Source organism: Esox lucius, chromosome 17, assembly GCF_011004845.1.
Source record: "Esox lucius isolate fEsoLuc1 chromosome 17, fEsoLuc1.pri, whole genome shotgun sequence".
In the NCBI taxonomy this organism is placed as follows: Eukaryota; Metazoa; Chordata; class Actinopteri; order Esociformes; family Esocidae; genus Esox; species Esox lucius.
Window position 1 is genome coordinate 32,385,024 of NC_047585.1, and position 6,967 is coordinate 32,391,990.

Genomic DNA, 6,967 nt, shown 5'->3' on the forward strand with positions numbered 1-6,967 from the left:
GGGGGTGGGGGTGGTTTGTCTAGAGGAGGGACGAGCGAGCACGGTGCGCGGACATCACACGAAAACACACACACAACAAACACGAACACACGCGCACACAAAAGCAGGCTCCGCCTCTCCCTCGCTTTTCCCCTCACCACGCCGCCTTGTAGGCACTCGGCAGAGTGGCGCTCGGTTGCAGTGTTTCCCCGCCGAAGGACGCCGATGTGCATAGTTAGTGGAAGTTAGTGGAAGTCTGTTCTAGAAGAAAAGTATTAGTAGATTACACACGGACTAAAGGCCTAGTGAAATACGCTCTCAGTCTGTCAAGCAGCATTCATTCAAGGCCTACATTTGAGAGTGGTGGGGGGAGTTGAAAGGCATCTCCTGACCATCAGGGGGGTTCCAACCTTTTTTCAACAAGGACCATTTTTCACATTGAAGAATGTGTCTCAAGGGCCCACCCTTTTTGTTACAGAAATTCTATTTAATTTGATGGACCTAGGAGCATTTTACTGTTTTGAAACACATTTCCTGCAATTCTCTGTGATTTCACAACACTTGTGATATTAGATGGGCTATTTAATACTACTGCTAATAATAATAAACCTAAAATCCAAAATTTTAACCGACTCTGTTTTATGATCATTTGTATGAAGCTTGATATAATTTTAGATTTATTTTTACAGGAAGTTATCTTCTAGCAACAGTCCCACATTGTATACAATTACTTCCCAAGTCACATTTTTTTTTGACTCTCACAGCACAGCTTCTGAATGTCATTACTAAATATATTCCCCTTGTGCATCAGCACTGTATCTTACTCTGCCATTTTATATTTCACTTGTAGTCTAATTCATCTGAGATTTATGCCATTATAGATCAGAATTACAAAAAAAAAACACTACGATTACACCTAACATTGAAGTTATTTTGCAGAAGCAAATACGTTACATTAGTGAGTGCATACATTTTAATTACTGGTCCCCGATGGGAATCGAACCTCCAACCCTTGCATCGCAAGTGAGATGCTTTACCAAAACCAAAACAAATATGGGCATGATGCATGAGAGAGAGGGAGTGATGTCATAGAGTTCATGTGGAGAAACCAATAAACACCAATAAACCATCTCACTATTTTATCTCCACCATTTATTTTTGGCACAGATTCTTTTCACCTCACAATTCCTGCATCTTACGGATGCACAACCAGGCCGGCAAAGTACAGCTCGGACCGTGTTTCCCGCTGAGCTAAACTATGGCAGGCATTTGCTCCAGGAACCTTTGTGCTCGGGGGGTGCCGTCTGCACAGCACCCGGCCTCTGCTCGGTTCCAGCGGTGTCAACCAAATGCCTGCTCTCAGTTGCAGCAGCAGCAGGCTACTATGGCTGGCTCCCCTTGCAAATAGCTGGGGTTTTAAGTCTCTCTGGACATGTGCCAAATGGTGCCCTCTATTAGGTAGAGCTCCAATCCCTGTTGGGCTCTGGTGAAATGTAGCCTGCAGAGAAGGCAATAGGGTGCCATTGGGGAAATCCAGCCTGCTTAGCCCTTCTCTCCATCGGCCCTAGTCCCGTCCGTGCCCCCCACACTGCACGGCCATGCATGTGACTGCCTTAACCAACTGTGGCAGATTACCAGCTTTTCCCATAAGTAGGCTACTCTCTTGGCTGGGCCAAGATGGTCACCTGAGGGCTTTAAACACATTGGTTGGACGGCTCATATGGTACAGTATGAGGTGGACTTTAAGCATGTTCCACCCTAACGGTTAGGTGTAAATTAGTTGAACAGCAGAGGTGTATTGGTTTTCGAGGCTGTTTGTTTCCTGCTACTTGTTTATCAGTAACACCTAGGTGAAAACAGTTTACAGATTACATTTGTATAAACTGTACAAGGCAGCAGAGTGTGTAAGTAATGCATATAATAATGAAATAAGTTGCACATTGAGCTGTAGACTTCCTACTGTATATGTGCATTACAGAGACATGTAATGGCAAGCAACATTTGGCCTTTGAAATAGGCAACGTCTAATGCATCAAAACACTAAGAAACAGAGACAAAGAGAGAAGACAGCAAAAGAGCTCCAGCAACTACAGACTCCAGGCCAGACTCTCTCCGTTTCCACAAATAAACATTGGTGTTTACAATACCCCTAATGTGTCCAACTGGACAGAGAGCACAAACACACACATACAATAATGAGTGGTGGCTGTTTGTGTGCGGGCTTACAGGATGTACTGTCGCTGGGCCGTATGTGTGTCAAACGGTTGTCGAAGAGGACTGAGTGGTGGGCAGGGGGTGGTGGTGGGGGGGTGTGGAGTGGTGGAGCGTGGCGAGAGAACAGTATGTAGGACAGGGCCCAGCCAGTGGCCTATCCTGACTGACTGGAGCAATGGGCGTGCTGAATTTCTGCATGCATGATCAATGGGGCTGAATAGAATAGAAATAGAAAGACAGACAGACAGACAGGCTGAGGGACAGAGAGGAAGCTGTTGGGGGAGGGGCAGGGATGAGTATTAAAAGTGATATGGAAAAAGATTCAAAAGTGAAAGGTAGGAACATAAAGGGAAATAAAGGGGATTGGTGTCAGAAATGGTGAATAATAGGCTCTTGGAAAGTATAAATGTATGAATGATTGAATGAGCAACAATGTGTGGAGAAGTCTGGACAGGCCCAACCTGAATAACCTATCAGATATTACTTCAAATCTTCATATAGCTGTTTTTTAAATTATTGAATAAACATTGTGCAATTGCCTTCCAAAATCAAACAAGTCCTCCCAACTGAACCTTCTCAGTGAGACAGAACAAGACTGTGAGTTGTCAATGTTACTCTTTTTATTAGAAATTCAACCTCTTGCTCAGAATGTCCAATCCAACGTAGCAATATGTGGTTACAATAGTATGGACTCCTCAAATGAAATGTATCTATGCAAGGATCACATTCTCCCTGATGTGACGAACTTTCAAGCCAGTAGCCCATGAACAACTGTGTTGTCCTACAGTCTGGACATAGAGAAATCCAGCTATACAAAGCATTGCAATGTGTCAGTGCACCCCCTACAGATGGTAAAGGTAATGTCGGAGGAAGAGCTGGAGACCTAAGGATGCCTGACAGACTGGCAATTTAGTTTATACCACATCCATACCTGTTCAGTCAAGTCCAGACACTGATACAATTCAAGGTCGTACGACCAAATAACACCTAGATGAGTTGGAAGACTTAAAAGGGTTTCCAGGCACATTCATGTTACTGAACATTCTAAACAGCCCCCACTGTAACATCATCAGCTCTAACACTGTTCACAACTCCATGGTAATGTACTCCTACTACTACAGCTCCTAATACTACCACTACTAGTGCTCCTCCTCCCACTACTCCTCCTACTCATACTACTACTGCTACTACTACTACTAGTCCTGTTACTTCCTCCACTACAGTACTATTACTGCTTCTACTGCTACTATTCCTGTTACTACCACCACTACAGTACTACTACTGGTTATACTGCTACTATTCCTGTTACTACCACCATTACAGTACTACTACTGCTCCTACTATTCCTGTTACTACAACCACTACAGTACTACTACTGTTTCTACTACTACTATTCCTATTACTACCACCACTACAGTACTACTACTACTCCTACCACTACTGCTGCTTCTACTTATATTACTGACCCTACTCCTAGTACTACTACTACTACCATCAGTACAACAACTGCTTCTACTATTACTACTATTCCTATTACTACCACCACAATAGTACTACTACTGCTCCTACCACTACTGCTGCTTCTACTTATATTACTGACCCTACTCCTAGTACTACTACTACTACCATCAATAAAACAGCTGCTTCTACTACTACTATTCCTATTACTACTATCACTACTACTACTACTCCTACTCCTACAACCACTACTACCATCAGTACTACTACTACTCCTACTACTACTACTGCTTCTACTACTATTCCTATTACTACCACCACTACAGTACTACTGCTGTTCCTACCACTACTGCTGCTTCTAGTTAAACTACTGAAAAAACTCCTAGTACTACTACTACTACTACTACTACTTCTACTACCATCAGTACTACAACGGCTTCAACTACTACTACTATTCCTATTACTACTATCACTACTACTAGTACTACTCCTCCTACTGCTGCTCCTACTAATACTACTACTACTACGTTTTAATATTTCTTGTACTTTTAAACTTTTAGACTAATTTTAATACTTCTCAGAATTGTAACACTTGTAACAGCTCTAACACTGTTCACAATGAAATGTACTCCTACTGTTAATTCTTCTGCTCGTCCTGCTTATCTTGGTAGGGCCTGTCTTCTCAGAATGATGTGTGGTGTTAGCCTTGCGCCAAACCAACCACTGTATGCACATTTACTCCCTGCTCAGCCAATCGAAGACTTTAATTCATTAGTGTTCCCGTAGGCCTCTTGGTGGCCTCCCTGACTAAGGCCCTTCTTCCTGGGACACCCATGTGAATGGGTCTCGGAGTGTTTTCCTGCTCGAGACCCATTCACATTTCAGCAATCTTCTCTCCATTACTTAATAATGGACTTTACTGTGCTCTGGGTGATATTCAGTGCCGTATGAATGTTTTTGTATCCTATCCCTGATTGGAGCTTTTGAACAACCTTATTCAGAATTTGCATAGAATCTTCCATTGTCTTCATCACATAGTTGTTGATAGGAATTGTACAAAGCATCTGTGGGACCTCTCAGACACAGTTGTATTTAGCATGAAATCATGTGAATCACCTTAACTGCACAAAGATGGACTCCATTCAACTAATTAGGATTTCTAAAGACAACTGGTTGCGTGACAGTTCAGTCAGGCATGTCATAGCAAAAGGAGTGAATACTTATGCAATTCATTATATATAATTTAAAATATTTGTAATAAATGTAGAAACATTTACAGTTTTTATTTTTCATGGACGTTTTTGTGTAGATCTGTAGCAAAATCTGTGTTGTAACACAATAAAATGTGGAGAAGTCCAATGGGAATGAATACTTTTGAGAGGCTTTACCTCAGCCATAATATTTCAAGTTTGAAAGTAAGTGGTTTTGATGAAACGGGGCACAAATTGGCACATACATGACAGTACAGAATTTTTGGGGACCCTTTTTAGTTTGACAGCGCCACTTCTATTAAAAAAATCACAGAATCCATCTGTATTGTTGCATCTATGTGAAAGAAAGCTAGATCATGGTTGAAGCATGTTGGGAGTGCACTTGTAGAAATCCTCCAGGTATTCCTGTCTGGTCTGGTTGGTTCAAACTACAATGACAAAAGAAAATTGTAGGCCAATCACTCTATATAATGTTTGGTACTAAACAGGTATGCCTTTTTTCTGTCTTTGTGACCATTTGATCTGAAAGAATCAAACTTTATTAAACCATTTAGGGCGATCAAATCACTAATCCAGAAATGATTCAAATGTTCTGCCCAACAGTCCTCCATTTGATGAGTTATATAGTTGGACTATTGGGTCAGGGCTTTATGAAAAGTTTGTTCTGGGACTACTGGAAAGTAATTTGATGTTGTCAGCTAGGTATACATTTGCTTTCACTCAGTCTACACCCCTCAAAGACATAGTTGCATAGGATTTTCCAGGATGGCTTTGCCCTGTGTGACAAATGGAAACCTTTGGAAAGCACATTGCTCCACAGCTTTGCTTTTACTCCTAATCTGCATGACAACTGATCTGGAATGTTTTAGATCCTCTAGGATATGCTTGGGGTCCCAAAAGACCCAGACCTACTAATGATTATTTTGGGACCCTGGAAGCGCTGTGGAGAAGACCTTACAAAGACATACAGCGTCTTGCAAAACATATTCAAACCAATTCTCACATTTTACTGAATTATACATAGAAGTTTTGTTCTGTTTGATATTTTGTTTTAAAACGCTGACAGACAAAATACAATATTGTAAGGTGACATTGTGTCAGGATATATTTGCAAGAAAACTATAAAAAGAAATATAAAAATAAAGGATTCAACCCTACATGTTATTGGTAGGGCCACCTTTCGCGGCAATAACAGCTTTAAGTATGAACTAGCTTTGCACAGTGTTGGTGTGATTTAGACTGGGCCAATATAAAAAAAAAATCACAGTGATTTTCACAGGCCTCTGGATTTTGACGGAGCCACCTTTTTGCTCTTGAGCCACTCCAACGTTCCCATGGCCTTGTGCTGTGTATCATTTTCTTTTTGAAAGGTGAATTTCCTCCCATGGAAAGATTTTCTGTTGACTGAAACAGGCTCTCTTTCAGTATTTCCCTGTATTTTGCTCCATCCATTTTTCCTTCAAAGAAGCATACGCCCAGCGTGACGCTGCTGATCACTATACTTCACTGTAGGGAGGGTGTTTGTTAAGGCAACGGCGGTGTTGGGGACCCGCCCAACAGAACACTTTGTGTTACGTCCAAAAAGCTCTATCTAGGTCTCATCTGACCACAAAACCTTTCCCCACATTTGCAGCTGGGTCACTCTCATGTTTTCAGATGTTACTTTTTGAATAATGGCTTCTTTATTGCCACCCTCCAATATAGGCAAGTGTTATGCAGCGCTGCTGATATGGTTGACCCACAAACCATAGACTGAAATAGTGGACGCATCATTAAAACCCCATAAAACCTAGTCTCAAAATGTAATATTGTTTCAGTTTGCCTTTTACCATTCACATATCCCATAAGGATTTTTTAGAATCGCTTCAAATAAGGTCTGGGTTTCGGGTGGGCATTCCCCTCAGCTTTTTGAACTTTTTTGTCAATGTTTTCTAACCTCTGTAGAATGCTCTTTGGTCTTAATTTTCCTTCACATTCCCATCATGACCAATGATCCTTGGAGGCCAGGGTTAACAGTGTCCTTCTTATGGCATTTTTTTTCATCTGCAGAAACAGGGAGCTTCCACAACACAGGGGTTCAATACTTATGCAAGCCACATATTTCA